We start from the raw sequence: 20,883 nt of genomic DNA, 5'->3' as shown, positions 1-20,883 counted from the left end.
AGAAGATGTTTCCACTTGTGGGGGAGAGCAGAACTAGGGGCCATAAATATAAGATAGTCACTAATAAATCCAATAGGGAATTCAGGAGAAACGTCTTCACCAAGAGAGTGGTGAGAATGTGGAACTCACTACCACAAGGAGCAGTTGAGGTGAATAGTATAGATGCATTAAAGGGGAAGCTAGATAAACATATGAGGGAGAAAGGAATAGAAGGATATGCTGATAGGGTTAGATTAAGTAAGGTGGGAAGGGGCCATAAACACTGGCTTAGACCTGTTGGGCCAAATGGCCCGTTTCTGTGCTGTACATTCTATGTTATATGGGTAAAGGATGTATGACATCCTGTTGAACCTTTATAAAACACTGGTTCGGCCACTACTGGAATATTGTGTCCAATTCTGGGCACCGCACTTTAGGAAGGATGTGAAGGCCTTAGAGAGGGTGCAGAAAATATTTACTAGAATGGTTCCAGGGATGAGGGACTTCAGTTACATGGATAGACTGGAGAAGCTGGGGTTGTTCTCCTTACAGCAGAGAAGATTAAGAGGAGATTTGATAGAATTGTTCAAAATCATGAAGGATTTAGATAAAGTAAATAAAGAGAAACTGTTCCCATTGATGTAAGGTCGAGAACCAGAGGACACAGATTTAAGGTGATTGGCAAAAGAACCAAAAGTGACATGAGGAAAATCTTTTTTATGCAACGAGTAGTTATGATCTAGAATGCGCTGCCTGAAAGGGTGGTGGAAGCAGATTCAATCTTTCAAAAAGGAATTGGATAAATACTTGAAGGGAAAAAAAGGCTATGAGGAAAGAACGGGGGAATGGGACTAACTGGATTGCTGTTACAAAGAGCCGGCACGTGCTTGATGGGCCGAATGGCCTCCTTCTGTGCTGTAACCCTTCTATTATTCTATTATCATATATAAAAACCCAACATTGATTTCTCTCTCAATCATTTGTTCTGCATCATTGCCCCACGTAAAATGCACAGAAAAACTACCCAACGATTGCACCAGGTCTTTGGTGGTTCTGGGAGATGGGGCATGGGCCAAGATCCTGAACAATGAGTCAATGACAACCCCACATACAGGAATGAGGCACAGCCATTGGGACACTGGTGCAGGACTTAGCCAGGGTCCTTGCACAACAGGGGCCATGACTCAAAATAGGGCAAGTCATCGATCCTTTAATATCAGCCATTTCCATTGGCTGCACATTAGCATCATTACAGAACCGAGACACAATCTGGAACTCTAATCCCCTGGTCTGACACTCTAACCCCCTGGTCTGACACTCTAACCCCTGGTCTGACACTCTAACCCCCTGGTCTGACACTCTAACCCCCTGGTCTGACACTCTAACCCCTGGTCTGACACTCTAATCCCCGTGTCTGACACTCTAACCCCCTGGTCTGACACTCTAACCCCCTGGTCTGACACTCTAACCCCTGGTCTGACACTCTAACCCCCTGGTCTGACACTCTAACCCCGTGTCTGACACTCTAACCCCCTGGTCTGACACTCTAACCCCCTGGTCTGACACTCTAACCCCCTGGTCTGATACTCTAACCCCCATGTCTGACACTCTAACCCCTGGTCTGACACTCTAACCCCCTGGTCTGACACTCTAACCCCTGGTCTGACACTCTAACCCCCATGTCTGACACTCTAACCCCTGGTCTGACACTCTAACCCCCTGGTCTGACACTCTAACCCCTGGTCTGACACTCTAACCCCCATGTCTGACACTCTAACCCCTGGTCTGACACTCTAACCCCCTGGTCTGACACTCTAACCCCCTGGTCTGACACTCTAACCCCCTGGTCTGACACTCTAACCCCCTGGTCTGACACTCTAACCCCCTGGTCTGATACTCTAACCCCCATGTCTGACACTCTAACCCCCTGGTCTGACACTCTAACCCCTGGTCTGACACTCTAACCCCTGGTCTGACACTCTAACCCCCATGTCTGACACTCTAACCCCTGGTCTGACACTCTAACCCCCTGGTCTGACACTCTAACCCCTGGTCTGACACTCTAACCCCCATGTCTGACACTCTAACCCCTGGTCTGACACGCTAACCCCCTGGTCTGACACTCTAACCCCCTGGTCTGACACTCTAACCCCCTGGTCTGACACTCTAACCCCCTGGTCTGACACTCTAACCCCCTGGTCTGACACTCTAACCCCCTGGTCTGACACTCTAACCCCCTGGTCTGACACTCTAACCCCTGGTCTGACACTCTAACCCCTGGTCTGACACTCTAACCCCCTGGTCTGACACTCTAACCCCATGTCTGACACTCTAACCCCATGTCTGACACTCTAACCCCTGGTCTGATACTCTAACCCCCTGGTCTGACACTCTAACCCCCATGTCTGACACTCTAACCCCCTGGTCTGACACTCTAACCCCCTGGTCTGACACTCTAACCCCCTGGTCTGACACTCTAACCCCTGGTCTGACACTCTAACCCCTGGTCTGACACTCTAACCCCCTGGTCTGACACTCTAACCCCATGTCTGACACTCTAACCCCATGTCTGACACTCTAACCCCTGGTCTGATACTCTAACCCCTGGTCTGACACTCTAACCCCTGGTCTGACACTCTAACCCCCTGGTCTGACACTCTAACCCCTGGTCTGACACTCTAACCCCTGGTCTGACACTCTAACCCCCATGTCTGACACTCTAACCCCCTGGTCTGACACTCTAACCCCCTGGTCTGATACTCTAACCCCCATGTCTGACACTCTAACCCCTGGTCTGACACTCTAACCCCTGGTCTGACACTCTAACCCCTGGTCTGACACTCTAACCCCCTGGTCTGATACTCTAACCCCCTGGTCTGACACTCTAACCCCCTGGTCTGACACTCTAACCCCCTGGTCTGACACTCTAACCCCCTGGTCTGACACTCTAACCCCTGGTCTGACACTCTAACCCCCTGGTCTGACACTCTAACCCCCTGGTCTGACACTCTAACCCCCTGGTCTGACACTCTAACCCCCTGGTCTGATACTCTAACCCCCGTGTCTGACACTCTAACCCCTGGTCTGACACTCTAACCCCTGGTCTGACACTCTAACCCCCTGGTCTGATACTCTAACCCCCATGTCTGACACTCTAACCCCCTGGTCTGACACTCTAACCCCTGGTCTGACACTCTAACCCCCTGGTCTGATACTCTAACCCCCATGTCTGACACTCTAACCCCCTGGTCTGACACTCTAACCCCTGGTCTGACACTCTAACCCCTGGTCTGACACTCTAACCCCCTGGTCTGACACTCTAACCCCTGGTCTGACACTCTAACCCCCTGGTCTGACACTCTAACCCCTGGTCTGACACTCTAACCCCCTGGTCTGATACTCTAACCCCTGGTCTGACACTCTAACCCCTGGTCTGACACTCTAACCCCCTGGTCTGACACTCTAACCCCCATGTCTGACACTCTAACCCCTGGTCTGACACTCTAACCCCTGGTCTGACACTCTAACCCCCTGGTCTGACACTCTAATCCCCTGGTCTGACACTCTAACCCCCTGGTCTGACACTCTAACCCCATGTCTGACACTCTAACCCCCTGGTCTGACACTCTAACCCCCTGGTCTGATACTCTAACCCCCGTGTCTGACACTCTAACCCCCTGGTCTGACACTCTAACCCCCTGGTCTGACACTCTAACCCCTGGTCTGACACTCTAACCCCTGGTCTGACACTCTAACCCCCTGGTCTGACACTCTAACCCCCATGTCTGACACTCTAACCCCTGGTCTGACACTCTAACCCCTGGTCTGACACTCTAACCCCTGGTCTGACACTCTAACCCCCTGGTCTGACACTCTAATCCCCTGGTCTGACACTCTAACCCCCTGGTCTGACACTCTAACCCCATGTCTGACACTCTAACCCCCTGGTCTGACACTCTAACCCCCTGGTCTGACACTCTAATCCCCGTGTCTGACACTCTAACCCCTGGTCTGACACTCTAACCCCTGGTCTGACACTCTAACCCCCTGGTCTGATACTCTAACCCCATGTCTGACACTCTAACCCCCTGGTCTGATACTCTAACCCCCATGTCTGACACTCTAACCCCATGTCTGACACTCTAACCCCTGGTCTGACACTCTAACCCCCTGGTCTGATACTCTAACCCCATGTCTGACACTCTAACCCCCTGGTCTGATACTCTAACCCCCTGGTCTGATACTCTAACCCCCATGTCTGACACTCTAACCCCATGTCTGACACTCTAACCCCTGGTCTGACACTCTAACCCCCTGGTCTGACACTCTAACCCCCTGGTCTGACACTCTAACCCCTGGTCTGACACTCTAACCCCCTGGTCTGACACTCAAACCCCCATGTCTGACACTCTAACCCCCTGGTCTGACACTCTAACCCCTGGTCTGACACTCTAACCCCTGGTCTGACACTCTAACCCCCTGGTCTGATACTCTAACCCCCTGGTCTGACACTCAAACCCCCATGTCTGACACTCTAACCCCCTGGTCTGACACTCTAACCCCTGGTCTGACACTCTAATCCCCTGGTCTGACACTCTAACCCCCTGGTCTGACACTCTAACCCCATGTCTGACACTCTAACCCCCTGGTCTGACACTCTAACCCCCTGGTCTGATACTCTAACCCCCGTGTCTGACACTCTAACCCCCTGGTCTGATACTCTAACCCCCTGGTCTGACACTCAAACCCCCATGTCTGACACTCTAACCCCCTGGTCTGACACTCTAACCCCCTGGTCTGACACTCTAACCCCCTGGTCTGACACTCTAACCCCTGGTCTGACACTCTAACCCCCTGGTCTGACACTCTAACCCCCTGGTCTGACACTCTAACCCCTGGTCTGACACTCTAACCCCTGGTCTGACACTCTAACCCCCATGTCTGACACTCTAACCCCTGGTCTGACACTCTAACCCCCTGGTCTGACACTCTAACCCCCTGGTCTGACACTCTAACCCCTGGTCTGACACTCTAACCCCATGTCTGACACTCTAACCCCCTGGTCTGACACTCTAACCCCCTGGTCTGACACTCTAATCCCCGTGTCTGACACTCTAACCCCTGGTCTGACACTCTAACCCCTGGTCTGACACTCTAACCCCTGGTCTGACACTCTAACCCCCTGGTCTGACACTCTAATCCCCGTGTCTGACACTCTAACCCCTGGTCTGACACTCTAACCCCATGTCTGACACTCTAACCCCTGGTCTGACACTCTAACCCCTGGTCTGACACTCTAACCCCTGGTCTGACACTCTAACCCCCATGTCTGACACTCTAACCCCCTGGTCTGACACTCTAACCCCCTGGTCTGATACTCTAACCCCCATGTCTGACACTCTAACCCCTGGTCTGACACTCTAACCCCTGGTCTGACACTCTAACCCCTGGTCTGACACTCTAACCCCCTGGTCTGATACTCTAACCCCCTGGTCTGACACTCTAACCCCCTGGTCTGACACTCTAACCCCCTGGTCTGACACTCTAACCCCCTGGTCTGACACTCTAACCCCTGGTCTGACACTCTAACCCCCTGGTCTGACACTCTAACCCCCTGGTCTGACACTCTAACCCCCTGGTCTGACACTCTAACCCCCTGGTCTGATACTCTAACCCCCGTGTCTGACACTCTAACCCCTGGTCTGACACTCTAACCCCTGGTCTGACACTCTAACCCCCTGGTCTGATACTCTAACCCCCATGTCTGACACTCTAACCCCCTGGTCTGACACTCTAACCCCTGGTCTGACACTCTAACCCCCTGGTCTGATACTCTAACCCCCATGTCTGACACTCTAACCCCCTGGTCTGACACTCTAACCCCTGGTCTGACACTCTAACCCCTGGTCTGACACTCTAACCCCCTGGTCTGACACTCTAACCCCTGGTCTGACACTCTAACCCCCTGGTCTGACACTCTAACCCCTGGTCTGACACTCTAACCCCCTGGTCTGATACTCTAACCCCTGGTCTGACACTCTAACCCCTGGTCTGACACTCTAACCCCCTGGTCTGACACTCTAACCCCCATGTCTGACACTCTAACCCCTGGTCTGACACTCTAACCCCTGGTCTGACACTCTAACCCCCTGGTCTGACACTCTAATCCCCTGGTCTGACACTCTAACCCCCTGGTCTGACACTCTAACCCCATGTCTGACACTCTAACCCCCTGGTCTGACACTCTAACCCCCTGGTCTGATACTCTAACCCCCGTGTCTGACACTCTAACCCCCTGGTCTGACACTCTAACCCCCTGGTCTGACACTCTAACCCCTGGTCTGACACTCTAACCCCTGGTCTGACACTCTAACCCCCTGGTCTGACACTCTAACCCCCATGTCTGACACTCTAACCCCTGGTCTGACACTCTAACCCCTGGTCTGACACTCTAACCCCTGGTCTGACACTCTAACCCCCTGGTCTGACACTCTAATCCCCTGGTCTGACACTCTAACCCCCTGGTCTGACACTCTAACCCCATGTCTGACACTCTAACCCCCTGGTCTGACACTCTAACCCCCTGGTCTGACACTCTAATCCCCGTGTCTGACACTCTAACCCCTGGTCTGACACTCTAACCCCTGGTCTGACACTCTAACCCCCTGGTCTGATACTCTAACCCCATGTCTGACACTCTAACCCCCTGGTCTGATACTCTAACCCCCATGTCTGACACTCTAACCCCATGTCTGACACTCTAACCCCTGGTCTGACACTCTAACCCCCTGGTCTGATACTCTAACCCCATGTCTGACACTCTAACCCCCTGGTCTGATACTCTAACCCCCTGGTCTGATACTCTAACCCCCATGTCTGACACTCTAACCCCATGTCTGACACTCTAACCCCTGGTCTGACACTCTAACCCCCTGGTCTGACACTCTAACCCCCTGGTCTGACACTCTAACCCCTGGTCTGACACTCTAACCCCCTGGTCTGACACTCAAACCCCCATGTCTGACACTCTAACCCCCTGGTCTGACACTCTAACCCCTGGTCTGACACTCTAACCCCTGGTCTGACACTCTAACCCCCTGGTCTGATACTCTAACCCCCTGGTCTGACACTCAAACCCCCATGTCTGACACTCTAACCCCCTGGTCTGACACTCTAACCCCTGGTCTGACACTCTAATCCCCTGGTCTGACACTCTAACCCCCTGGTCTGACACTCTAACCCCATGTCTGACACTCTAACCCCCTGGTCTGACACTCTAACCCCCTGGTCTGATACTCTAACCCCCGTGTCTGACACTCTAACCCCCTGGTCTGATACTCTAACCCCCTGGTCTGACACTCAAACCCCCATGTCTGACACTCTAACCCCCTGGTCTGACACTCTAACCCCCTGGTCTGACACTCTAACCCCCTGGTCTGACACTCTAACCCCTGGTCTGACACTCTAACCCCCTGGTCTGACACTCTAACCCCCTGGTCTGACACTCTAACCCCTGGTCTGACACTCTAACCCCTGGTCTGACACTCTAACCCCCATGTCTGACACTCTAACCCCTGGTCTGACACTCTAACCCCCTGGTCTGACACTCTAACCCCCTGGTCTGACACTCTAACCCCTGGTCTGACACTCTAACCCCATGTCTGACACTCTAACCCCCTGGTCTGACACTCTAACCCCCTGGTCTGACACTCTAATCCCCGTGTCTGACACTCTAACCCCTGGTCTGACACTCTAACCCCTGGTCTGACACTCTAACCCCTGGTCTGACACTCTAACCCCCTGGTCTGACACTCTAATCCCCGTGTCTGACACTCTAACCCCTGGTCTGACACTCTAACCCCCTGGTCTGATACTCTAACCCCATGTCTGACACTCTAACCCCTGGTCTGACACTCTAACCCCCATGTCTGATACTCTAACCCCCATGTCTGACACTCTAACCCCCTGGTCTGACACTCTAACCCCCTGGTCTGATACTCTAACCCCATGTCTGACACTCTAACGCCCTGGTCTGATACTCTAACCCCCTGGTCTGATACTCTAACCCCATGTCTGACACTCTAACCCCCTGGTCTGACACTCTAACCCCCTGGTCTGACACTCTAACCCCCTGGTCTGATACTCTAACCCCATGTCTGACACTCTAACCCCCTGGTCTGATACTCTAACCCCATGTCTGACACTCTAACCCCCTGGTCTGACACTCTAACCCCCTGGTCTGACACTCTAACCCCCTGGTCTGACACTCTAACCCCCTGGTCTGACACTCTAACCCCATGTCTGACACTCTAACCCCCTGGTCTGACACTCTAACCCCTGGTCTGACACTCTAACCCCCTGGTCTGACACTCTAACCCCATGTCTGACACTCTAACCCCCTGGTCTGACACTCTAACCCCTGGTCTGATACTCTAACCCCCATGTCTGACACTCTAACCCCGTGTCTGACACTCTAACCCCCTGGTCTGACACTCTAACCCCTGGTCTGACACTCTAACCCCCTGGTCTGACACTCTAACCCCCTGGTCTGACACTCTAACCCCCTGGTCTGACACTCTAACCCCCTGGTCTGACACTCTAACCCCCTGGTCTGATACTCTAACCCCTGGTCTGACACTCTAACCCCTGGTCTGACACTCTAACCCCCTGGTCTGACACTCTAACCCCTGGTCTGACACTCTAACCCCCTGGTCTGACACTCTAACCCCCTGGTCTGACACTCTAACCCCCATGTCTGACACTCTAACCCCTGGTCTGACACTCTAACCCCTGGTCTGACACTCTAACCCCCTGGTCTGACACTCTAACCCCTGGTCTGACACTCTAACCCCCTGGTCTGACACTCTAACCCCCTGGTCTGACACTCTAACCCCCTGGTCTGACACTTTAACCCCCTGGTCTGACACTCTAACCCCCTGGTCTGACACTCTAACCCCTGGTCTGACACTCTAACCCCTGGTCTGACACTCTAACCCCATGTCTGACACTCTAACCCCCGTGTCTGACACTCTAACCCCTGGTCTGACACTCTAACCCCCTGGTCTGACACTCTAACCCCCTGGTCTGACACTCTAACCCCTGGTCTGACACTCTAACCCCATGTCTGACACTCTAACCCCTGGTCTGACACTCTAACCCCCTGGTCTGACACTCTAACCCCCTGGTCTGACACTCTAACCCCTGGTCTGACACTCTAACCCCCTGGTCTGACACTCTAACCCCCTGGTCTGACACTCTAACCCCCTGGTCTGACACTCTAACCCCCTGGTCTGACACTCTAACCCCTGGTCTGACACTCTAACCCCATGTCTGACACTCTAACCCCCTGGTCTGACACTCTAACCCCCTGGTCTGACACTCTAACCCCCTGGTCTGACACTCTAACCCCCTGGTCTGACACTCTAACCCCCTGGTCTGACACTCTAACCCCTGGTCTGACACTCTAACCCCATGTCTGACACTCTAACCCCCTGGTCTGACACTCTAACCCCCTGGTCTGACACTCTAACCCCCTGGTCTGACACTCTAACCCCTGGTCTGACACTCTAACCCCATGTCTGACACTCTAACCCCCTGGTCTGACACTCTAACCCCTGGTCTGACACTCTAACCCCTGGTCTGACACTCTAACCCCCTGGTCTGACACTCTAACCCCCTGGTCTGACACTCTAACCCCCTGGTACAGCGAAGGCTCTTGGGACAACTTGCATACAAGGACATGAACGCCTCTCCTAAGCTGTAACAGCTGTTCTGAACTGGATGGTTAACGTACTCCATCTAGTTTTGTACTGTTTTTATTACTGAGGGCAAATCTCTTTCTCTTTAGAATATTCCCTCTCTTGGATTTCCCTGTGCCGAAGGAGACTTGCTCCCAGTGCCTGCAGTGCTGCTTTAATTAAGGATCATGTCTGAATGAACCAAGGTGACTTTCCCTCTGGGCAGTCCCCTGCTCCTGAGGAAACACCTGAGCTCTTCTTGGCACTTGTCCATGGCTGAGATTGGTGCCCTGTGGCCATAACAGTGGGGCTGACTTTAGTTGCTGTTTCCTTCGCTGCTGTATTATAGGGAGTTGCCATGACAATCTGAGACTGCCGCACAGCTGGGGATCGATGGGGGAGGGGAGGTTCGATAACGTGAAACCTCGAGGGGGGTGGGGGGAGAGCGTTGAGCAAACTCTGTTGAATCATCCCGGGATGTGGGCTTGTGATTTGGGACTTTAGCGTTTCTGATAAAGATTGATATTGTAGCTGGAATCTAAGATTTATTCCACGCAAGGAACAGATGTTCTGTACACTGGGAGCAATCGGGAACAACCAACATCACTGACTGTTCGATACATCACTCCTGACTCACTGCAACCCACACATGATTCTGCAGGAGGAATAATCTCTCTAAACACTCCGCATAATTCAGTTCAACATCCATTTGATAAAATAAATCACTGAGTGAAAACTATTTAACAAAAGAGCTCGTTCAGTACTGATTCTACAGGAGCTATTTGTCCCTACAAAGCTCTACCCACAATCTCGGAAGTGATTATAATTATACTCGCTACTTTTCTTCCCCATCCTCTGGTGAAGGTGAAGGTCGTCACAGTGATTCAGTTCGCTGACACTCTCCTGTATCTCACTCAAGTAGCCATCCGCCAGATGGGTTTCAGTGGTCTAATTGACTGTGTGGGACATTGCAGCCAACTCTGATCCTGTCCTAACCCAATGCACACACACACAGAAACACACATGCACACACATAGACACACACATGCATGCACACATTCAGAAACACACATGCACACACATAGACACACACATGCATGCACACATTCAGAAACACACATGCACACATACACACACATGCAAGCACACACATACATACATTCAGAAACACACATGCACACATATAGACACGCACATGCATGCACACACATACACACATACAAAACAGACATGCACAGATACACACGCATATGCATATGAACATGCAGACACACACAAAGACACGCACACAGTGACTCACAACGACACACACACACACACACAAATAAAGACACACAGACACACACAAAGACACCCACACAAAGGCACACACAGACACACAGACAAACACATACACAAAGACACAGGCACACACACACACACACACACATGTGCACAGTTTCCAGCAGGGGTCACTGGATTGTGATCAGGAGCAGGAACCATGGCTGATTTTTCCCTCTACATTCGAGGGGAGCTGGAGTCAATGCTGCTCCATAATTATCACTTCAGCACACACCAGGAAACACCTGTCTTCACGGGATCCTCTTTGACTGCAGATGACAGCACAGTAAGGCTGCGCTAGCTCGTGACTTCGGCTTTAATTGACAAGTGAATTTATTAAACAATGAAATAATAAGTGAGCAGTAATACTCACCCATCTTCTTGAGTCAGTGGAACAAAGAGGTCCCACCTGCTGCACTAAACTATGGAGATCATGGGCTTGATTTTCGGGTGAAGGAGCGGGTGTGTTGGGGGGCAGGGTCTCCGAAAATTGCTGAAATCCCGAGCGGGTTCGGAGCACGGCTCTAATTGCACCCCTCCCGAATGCAGGAGTCCAACCGGCAATTAAAGCCGGCGGGATGATAACTTCCATTGTTTGTCGATAATTAAGGTACTTGAAATACTTGATTGAATTGACATTTTGGCAGGGGTGCGATTTTGAAGGATCCTCAGTGTGTTTCCCGTGCTGTGGGAAACACTCCCTGTTACAACAGACGTGTTTCAGCCAGCAGACAGTGGGAGATGCAAAGGATTATTTAACAGGTGGAGAGAAAATCTCATTTATTGCAGCAGGGCACTCGGTCACTTCAGGCAAAGTTTGGCTGCAAGATCTTTGTGTTTTCACTCAAAATTCTCACTTTCCACCCAAAACTCTGCTGTGCAAACACATTTACCGACTTTGCGGACCCCCTCACTCACACCGTCAGGATGGGGGGCACCATGGCTGCATTCACCACTTCATCCGAGGAAGAGCAACATCACCAGCCTCGCCAGGCACAGAGTCCACCTCCGCCACGTGGAGCTCCACAACACAGTGCTGCACCACAGGCACCTGAACAACAGCAGAGAGGGCACCAACAGAGAGAGCTACGTTGCAGGAGGCACTACCCTCGCCACAGGGTCTACAGACCGAGGCTCAGCTTCCTGGACCTCTCTGAGGAGCAGTGCATACGGAGGCTCAGAGTCAGTCGCCAGGTAGTCGCAGTCATCTGCAGCCTCCTTCATGCCGAGCTGCTCCCGGCTGGGCCCGAGCAGCATCTCCTTACCTGACGCTGTCAAAGTCACCACTGCCCTCAACTTCTTCACCTCCGGATCATTCCAGGGTGCTACCGGGGACATCGCCGGGGTCTCTCAGCCGTCTGCACACAAGTGCATAAGGCAGGTCACCGACGGCTTGTTTCGCAGGGCCTCGCAGTACATCAACTTCCCCATGGACGACCTCAGCCAGACAGAGAGGGCAGTGGGATTCCACACTGTGTCTGGCTTCTCATGGGTGCAGGGTGTAATCGATTGCACCCATATAGCAATACGAGCACCTCCACACGAGCCAGGACTGCTCGTCAACAGGAAGGGCTATCACTCCATCAACACTCAGCTCGTTTGTGACCACCGCAAGAGATTCCTTCACGTGTGCGCCAGATTCCCTGGCAGCTGCCATGATTCCTTCATCCTCCGGGAGTCCAACATCCCGCCCCTTTTCCAAGCCCCAAACACCCTTAAGGGCTGGCTCCTCGGGGACAAGGGATTCCCCCTGCACACGTGGCTCATGACACCTCTGAGGAACCCCATCACCGAGCAACAGTGTCGATATAACGACAGCCACATCACTACCAGGTCTACAATTGAGCATTCTATAGGGCTGCTCAAGATGCGCTTCAGGTGCCTTGATCATTCTGGGGGAGCGCTTCAATACGCACCAGACAGAGTGGGACGCATTATAGTCGTGTGTTGTGCCCTGCACAACATGGCACAACAGAGAGGGGTGCCGCTGGAGGAGGCCCCATCCACATCTGCCACCCACAGTGAGGAGGAGGAGGAGGCGGAGGAGGAGGAGGAGGAGGAGGAGGAGGAGGAGGAGGAGCAACCCATGGGCAGAACAGCGACTCACCTGGCTGCTCGTGAGGCCAGGGAGTCACTGATATGTGAACGGTTCTCCAAACATCAGACAGTGTGAAGAGTTCAGTCCTCACACCACCTGGACAGAGGAGCGCCCACACCGCCCCCTCTCCCTGCACAAAACAGTCCTGTAACTACACACACACCTGCTGTAGAGTGACCCAATGGGTGGCATCAAGTGTGGGCGTTCATGGTGAACCTCATGAAAGGGCCTTATTACAGAAGCCAGTCAAGAATGGCCAAGACGTGGCAGTATTGGTGACAATAATAATATTTAATGTGAGTTTAACAAAAAGCAAATATAAATAAAAAACATGACCAACCGTCAAACACCCTGTGCATCCCCTTCGTGCTCACAAAACCTTCGCCTTTCACTTCCGACTGCTCCTACGTGGTGCATCCCCTGTGGCTGCAGCAGAGGTAGTGGCAGATTGCTCCTTGTTCATGCCCTGACCGATTAGATGCTTTGGGCCTACGCCCTCTGGGTTTCGGTGCCCGTGAGGGCCCCTCCAAAGACTGCTCCATCTGCACCTGTGCAGGGGCAGACTCGACACCTGGAGAGGAGGCAGCATTGTGGGTACTGGTTGAGAGGGGGCAACGGGTGAGACATGGGGCGCTTTGAGTGGCGTCCCCACTCCCACGTCCCCTTTCACCATCATCCCTCCCCTGGGCCAGGCCCACATCACTCTGCTGGACAACAGTTTGAAGGACATGTGTGAAGCCTTGTAAGGCCAGTGCTAGTGTACCTGCCTGCCTGTTTAAGGCGGTAGAATTTGTTCACCCTGATTCCAAATGGCCGTTGTCAGGGCCTGAATGGACTCATTTGTGAGCCGTGCTTGAAGCTCGATGGAGGCTAGCCTTCCCTCCATTGCAGACATTCCCACACTTACCCATGACATTATCTCAGAGATTCCCTCACGTCCCTGTGACACTATCTCAGAGATTCCCTCCTGTACCTGTGCCACCATTCCACTCATGCAGGAGTTGGACTCCTCCATCCTCTGCACGATTGTGGAGAGTGCGTGTGGCACCTGTTCCAGCACCTCGCAAATGTGCTGCTGCCCCTCGATCATTCTCCTTTTAAAGGATGGCCCCCAGGGTTCAGCATCTGTGTCCAGCTGAGCAGAGCCTGGAGAAGAGTGCTCCCACTGACACGGACTCTTCACAGCTGCCCCTGCCACCAGTGTCTGCTCGTGCTCACACGTGTGGTAACTCACCATGTGCGACCCCAACTAACTGAGGACTAGGACCCACCGAGGTGTGAGTATCTGCGCTGGTGGATGGCTCACTCAGATGTGACAGTGCCCCCTCAGAGGCCGGCAGGTCCTCTCAGGAATCGCCCTCTGCCGTCACAGCAATCGCTGAAGGCCCTGTAAGAGAACAGAAGGCAATATTAAGCATGATCACAGATGTATCATACTGCAATGAGCATTCTGAGGTGCTGAAGATGGCAAGGCAAGTTAACATCAATTCATATTGTGTGTGCTGAATGTTAAAGTTCTGTCACCAGTTTGTCGAGTACCAGTCTCGGCGTCCCCAACGGACAGGCACTCGAGGGTGCGGTTCAGCTCCAGCGCCTCCTGCTCCGCATCTGTGAGGACGACGATTTGTTGCGGTCCCCCCTCCGGTCCCCGCCCTCTCCCGTTCATTCTGGGCTCTCTTGTCACATAAGGGGAGAAAGTACAGACGCGTGAGTGAGTGATGGTGACGTGGCCAACCGATGAATGCATTGGTTTGGGTGAGGCTGACCGTGAAAGAGATGCATCAGAGAGTGAGTATGAGACAGAGCCATGACATTGTATGAGGATTGGGTTGAGTGGTAGTGGTGGGATGAGTAATGGGGAGGTGAGGAAGTGCAGGTAAGTTGAGGATGAGCTTTGAGTGGGTGTGAGGAGTGATGTGATAGAGTAGTGTTGGCAGTGCAGAATGAGTTGGGGGGTGGGGGCGGTGATGTGGAAGACGGAATGTAGGAGAATGAGTAAGTGTACTCACTTTGACTGACCTGGTTAGGTCATTGAAGCACTTCCTGCACTGGATCCAGGTGCGGGAGATGTTGCTGCTGCTGGTGACCTCCTCTGCCTCCTCGAGCCAGGCCTTATGGTGGCAGAGGCAGGCCACTTCCTCCCGTCCATCGGGTAATATACATCCCTCCTCCTCCTCACCCCATCCAGTAGCACCTGGAGTGAGGCATCACTGAATCTAGGAGCAGCCTCTCCCCTGTGCTGCTCCATTGTGGTGTGAGTGTTTGCTGCAGGAGCAGCCATTGGCGGACTGCCCCTTTAAAAAGAGCTCCTCCAGCTGACAGCCTGTGATGCGGGTGCGCAGTCCGCCCACTGCGCAGCTTTCCAACGGCAAACCTGGAAGCCACGTTAAGTGGCTCCAATTGAACCATGATCACGTGAAAACGGACATTTTTTATTGGGCGGGTTACCCACATGCCCAGTCACCCCCCACCCCCGCTGCCATCCCGCCTCCCCGCTAATATCGGGGCCCATGTCTGCTTTGGGCACTGGCAGAAAAACGATGGTTGTGGACATCAATGGAAAGGAAAGTCACGGGAGTGTGTAATGGGTGGGTGTGCAATGGGCAGGTGTGTAATGGGCGGGTGTGTAATGGGTGAGTGTATAACAGGTGGGTTTATAATGGGCTGGTGTGTAATGGGCGGATGTATAACGGGCTGGTGTGTAACGGGTGGGTGTGTAATGGGCTGGTGTGTAACGGGCAGGTGTATAACGGGCTGGTGTGTAACGGGCTGGTGTGTAACGGGCTGGTGTGTAACGGGCGGGTGTGTAATGGGCTGGTGTGTAACGGGCTGGTGTATAATGGGCGGGTGTATAACGGTCGGGGTGTATATCGAGTGGATGTATATCAGGTGGGTGTATAATGGGCGGGTGTATAATGGGTGGGAGTATAGTGGGTGGGAGTATAGTGGGTGGGAGTATAGTGGGTGGGAGTATAGTGGGCAGGTGTTAGTGGACGGGTGTATAACGGGCGGATGTGTAATGGGTGGGTGTATTACAGGCAGAGTGTATTACAGGCAGAGTGTATTACAGGCAGAGTGTATATCGAGTTGGTGCATAATGGGTGGTTGTATATTGTGTGGGTGTATATCGAGAGGGTGTATAGCGGGGAGTGTATAAAAGGCGGGTGTATATCTGGCGTGTGTATAACGGACCAGGTGTACAATGGGATGGTGTATTTCGGGCAGGTGTATAATGGGCGACCAATCTGCAGCCAACAGTTTTCCACCATGACCCCCTATGTATTTGTTCCCTTCTTTCACCACCCACGGACACTATCTGGCCTAACAATCCCTCTCCGAAGGCTCCGGACATCCTGCCCAATTTGAACTTGCCAGGCTGAGAAATATTTTTCAGAAAACCACCTGGAGCACAAGTCTGTTGAGTGTTTTGAGCCTTCAAGGCTTCCATAATTCCATCTCCCACCTGCTCCGGGCTCTGCTCGAATTTCCCTGCCACTGCAATCTGCGGCTCCGTTCACTCCCCACCGTTCCACCCCTCCCCTGGCTGCTCCAGGCCCGTGATGAACACCAGGCCCATTGGATTTCTTGCCCTCCCAAATGGCGAGCGTCAGACTCTCACACTCCTTACACTGTGAAGAAAGTTACAGCTCAACCTGACTAAACTCCTCAGACCACCGTCACATCCTTAAACACAGAATGTTGCTGGTTGGGAAACTGAAACTGACTCTTGAATTAAGCACCTGAAGCCCAATCTAATCCCATCATTGGGGGCTCCGGCCACCGAGCTGTCCATCAAGGAGGACGACAGCCAATCATAGACTTATACAGCACAGAAGGAGGCCTTTCGGCCCATCATGCCTGTGCCAATCAATGAATCCACCCCCTTCCAAAAGTCTTAGATACAGTTGTCAATAAAACTCAGTATCCTAAACTAAACCAGATTCCTTGACCTGTCCAAAGTGGTTGGGGACTCCCTGCGCCCTCCTTGTCCAAACAAAAGACCCCAATACAAAGCTCTCTGATTCCCTTAACAATATTAAAAAGAAAGCCAACCTTTAGCAATGGAAAGGAAGTTTATGGTTAAATGTGAGATCTGTGGCCATAACACCATTTAACGCCTCTGATATTCCACTGTGCTTTCCTTAGCGATTTGCACATTTTGAAGCCCACTGCAGCCAGACCGTCTGGTCTCAGAGTTGATGGTTTTTCTTTGAGAAACACCTTGTGTGGCCCCTCACACACTGCGTCGGCCCAGACATACCAGATCACCTGGACACGGTGAATATTGGAAAATCAGGCGGGTTGGAGAGTATCCTTCGAAAGAAACCGGCCTGATTTTGTTTCACTTAAATTAACAAAAGAAAAAAAAGAAAGACATACATTTCTTTTTTAATTTATAAATACTTGGCTTTATAAATAGAGGCATAGAGTACAAAAGCAAGGAAGTTATGCTAAACCTTTATAACTCGCTGGTTAGGCCCCAACAAGAGTATTGTGTCCAATTCTGGGCACCGCACTTTAGGAAGGATGTCAAGGCCTTGGAGAGGGTGCAGAAGAGATTTACTAGAATGGTACCAGGGATGAGGGACTTCAGTTATGTGGAGAGACTGGAGAATCTGGGGTTGTTCTCCTTAGAGCAGGGGAGGTTAAGGGGAGATTGATAGAGATATTCAAAATCATGAGGGGTTGTGATAGAGTAAATAAGGAGAAACTGTTTCCAGTGGCAGGAGGGTTGATAGCCAGAGGACACAGATTTAAGGTAATTGGCAAAAAAGTCAAGGGGGAGTTAAGGAGACTTTTTTACGCAGCGAGTTGTTATGATCTGGAATGCGCTGCCTGAAAGGGCGGTGGAAGCAGATTCAATAATAACTTTCAAAAGGCAATTGGATATTTTCTTACAAAGCAAAAATTTGAAGAGCGATGGGGAAAGAGCAGGGGAGTGGGACTAATGGGATAGCTCTTTCAAAGAGCCAGCACTGATTTTCCGATATTTGCTGAGCCCAGGCAATCCAAGAAAACCCAGGAAAATCACCCTCTTGTTTCTCTCGAGTGTACAAATTAAAATTTCAACACAGAATACAAAACATATTTTTTATCACAGACAAATCTTCCAAAGTTTCTGGGTTGATGTGATTGGTTCTATTCGAACTTATCTGAATCTTGACTGATTCAGGATAACTCCGCAACCATCTCATACACCAACTCTACAGCAGACGCCGCAACCTCGAAACCAAGATAGAGTCCATACTCTCAACCTGTACTCAGGACACAGCAGACCAGCTACGAGATACCGCCAGACAGACGAGGCAACGGAACTACACTGCCTACATGAAAACCAAGAGCAGGAAGCTTGAGAAACTCGGCATCACCACCAGCATCGACCAAGCTTCCCCTGGTACCACGGTTGCAACCACAGGGAAGTCTATTGTCAATTTGTCCGACCACACCCTTCAACCAGACGAAATCGAAGTTCTCAGCCGAGGGCTCAATTTCTGCCCCACTACCAAAATGGACCCCACTAGTCTCGCGGCGGACACAGAGGAATTCATCAGGAGAATGAGGCTCCGGGAATTCTACCACAAACCCCAAGATTTCAGCAGCGAACCCAATGAGACAATCAACGATCCGGAACAGCAGACAGAGGGATCCGCGGTACAGCAACCGAAGAGGAAAGAGTCTCACTGGACTCCTCCGGAGGGTTGCTGCCCTCAGCTTGACATGTATGCTCAAGCTGTCAGGAGATGCGTCAATGCCAGATTCATCAGCCGCACTCACAAGACAGTCCAGAATGTCACCCGAGCACAACGCAACGCTATCAAAGCTCTCAAGACCAACCGCAACATCGTCATCAAACCAGCGGACAAAGGAGGAGCCATCGTCATACAGAACAGAACGGACTATTGCAAAGAAGCATACCGACAACTGGACAACCAGGAACACTACAGACGGTTACCCGCAGATCCGACCAAAGAACACACCCACCAGCTCAACAAACTGATCAAGACCTTCGATCCAGACCTTCAAAGCATCCTACGCACTCTCATCCCACGTACTCCCCGCGTGGGAGACTTCTACTGCCTCCCAAAGATACACAAAGCCAACACACCCGGACGTCCTATCGTATCAGGCAACGGAACCCTGTGTGAGAACCTCTCTGGATACATCGAGGGCATCCTGAAACCCATCGTTCAGGGAACCCCCAGCTTCTGTCGCGACACTACAGACTTCCTACAAAAACTCAGTACCCACGGATCAGTTGAACCAGGAACACTTCTCACCACGATGGACGTCTCGGCACTCTACACCAGTATCCCCCACGATGACGGCATCGCTGCGACAGCATCAATACTCAACACCAACAACAGCCAATCTCCAGACGCCATCCTACAACTCATCCGCTTCATCCTGGATCACAATGTCTTCACCTTCGATAACCAGTTCTTTACCCAAACACACGGAACAGCCATGGGGACCAAATTCGCACCCCAATACGCCAACATTTTCATGCACAAGTTCGAGCACGACTTCTTCACTGCACAAGACCTCCAACCAACGCTATACACCAGATACATCGACGACATTTTCTTTCTATGGACCCACGGCGAGGAATCACTGAAGAGACTACACGATAACATCAACAAGTTCCATCCCACCATCAAGCTCACCATGGACTACTCCTCAGAATCAGTTTCTTTCTTGGACACACGAATCTCCATCAAAGACGGGCACCTCAGCACCTCACTCTACCGCAAGCCCACGGACAACCTCACGATGCTCCACTTTTCCAGCTTCCACCCTAACCACGTCAAAGAAGCCATCCCCTATGGACAGGCCCTGAGAATACACAGGGTCTGCTCAGACGAGGAGGAACGCGATGGACACCTACAGGCGCTGAAAGACGCCCTCGTAAGAACGGGATATGACGCTCGACTCATCGATCGACAGTTCCGACGGGCCACAGCGAAAAATCGCATAGACCTCCTCAGGAGACTAACACGGGACGCAACCAACAGAGTACCCTTTGTCGTCCAGTACTTCCCCGGAGCGGAGAAACTACGCCATGTTCTCCGCAGCCTTCAACATGTCATCAATGACGACGAACACCTCGCAATGGCCATCCCCACACCTCCACTGCTCGCCTTTAAACAGCCACCCAACCTCAAACAGACCATCGTTCGCAGCAAATTACCTAGCTTTCAAGAGAACAGCGTCCACGACACCACACAACCCTGTCACGGTAACCTCTGCAAGACATGCCAGATCATCGACACAGATACCACCATCACACGAGCGGACACCACCCACCAGGTGCATGGTTCATACTCCTGTGACTCGGCCAATGTTGTCTACCTCATATGTTGCAGGAAAGGATGCCCCGGAGCATGGTACATTGGCGAGACCATGCAGACGCTGCGACAACGGATGAACGGACACCGCGCAACAATCGCCAGACAGGAGGGTTCTCTCCCTGTCGGGGAACACTTCAGCAGTCATGGACATTCAGCCACCGACCTTCGGGTAAGCGTACTCCAAGGCGGCCTTCGAGACACACGACAACGCAAAATCGTCGAGCAGAAATTGATAGCCAAGTTCCGCACCCATGAGGACGGCCTCAACCGGGATCTTGGGTTCATGTCACGCTACACGTTACCCCACCAGCGAACAAATGTTATCTGTTTTTAATATAACAGGTCAGTTGCTGTCTTTTCTATGTTTCTACCTCTCTATCTCTGTTTTTTTTTTGGTGAT

Source organism: Heptranchias perlo, chromosome 33 (assembly GCF_035084215.1).
Source record: "Heptranchias perlo isolate sHepPer1 chromosome 33, sHepPer1.hap1, whole genome shotgun sequence".
NCBI lineage: Eukaryota > Metazoa > Chordata > Chondrichthyes > Hexanchiformes > Hexanchidae > Heptranchias > Heptranchias perlo.
Note: the sequence above shows the minus strand (reverse complement) of the source record.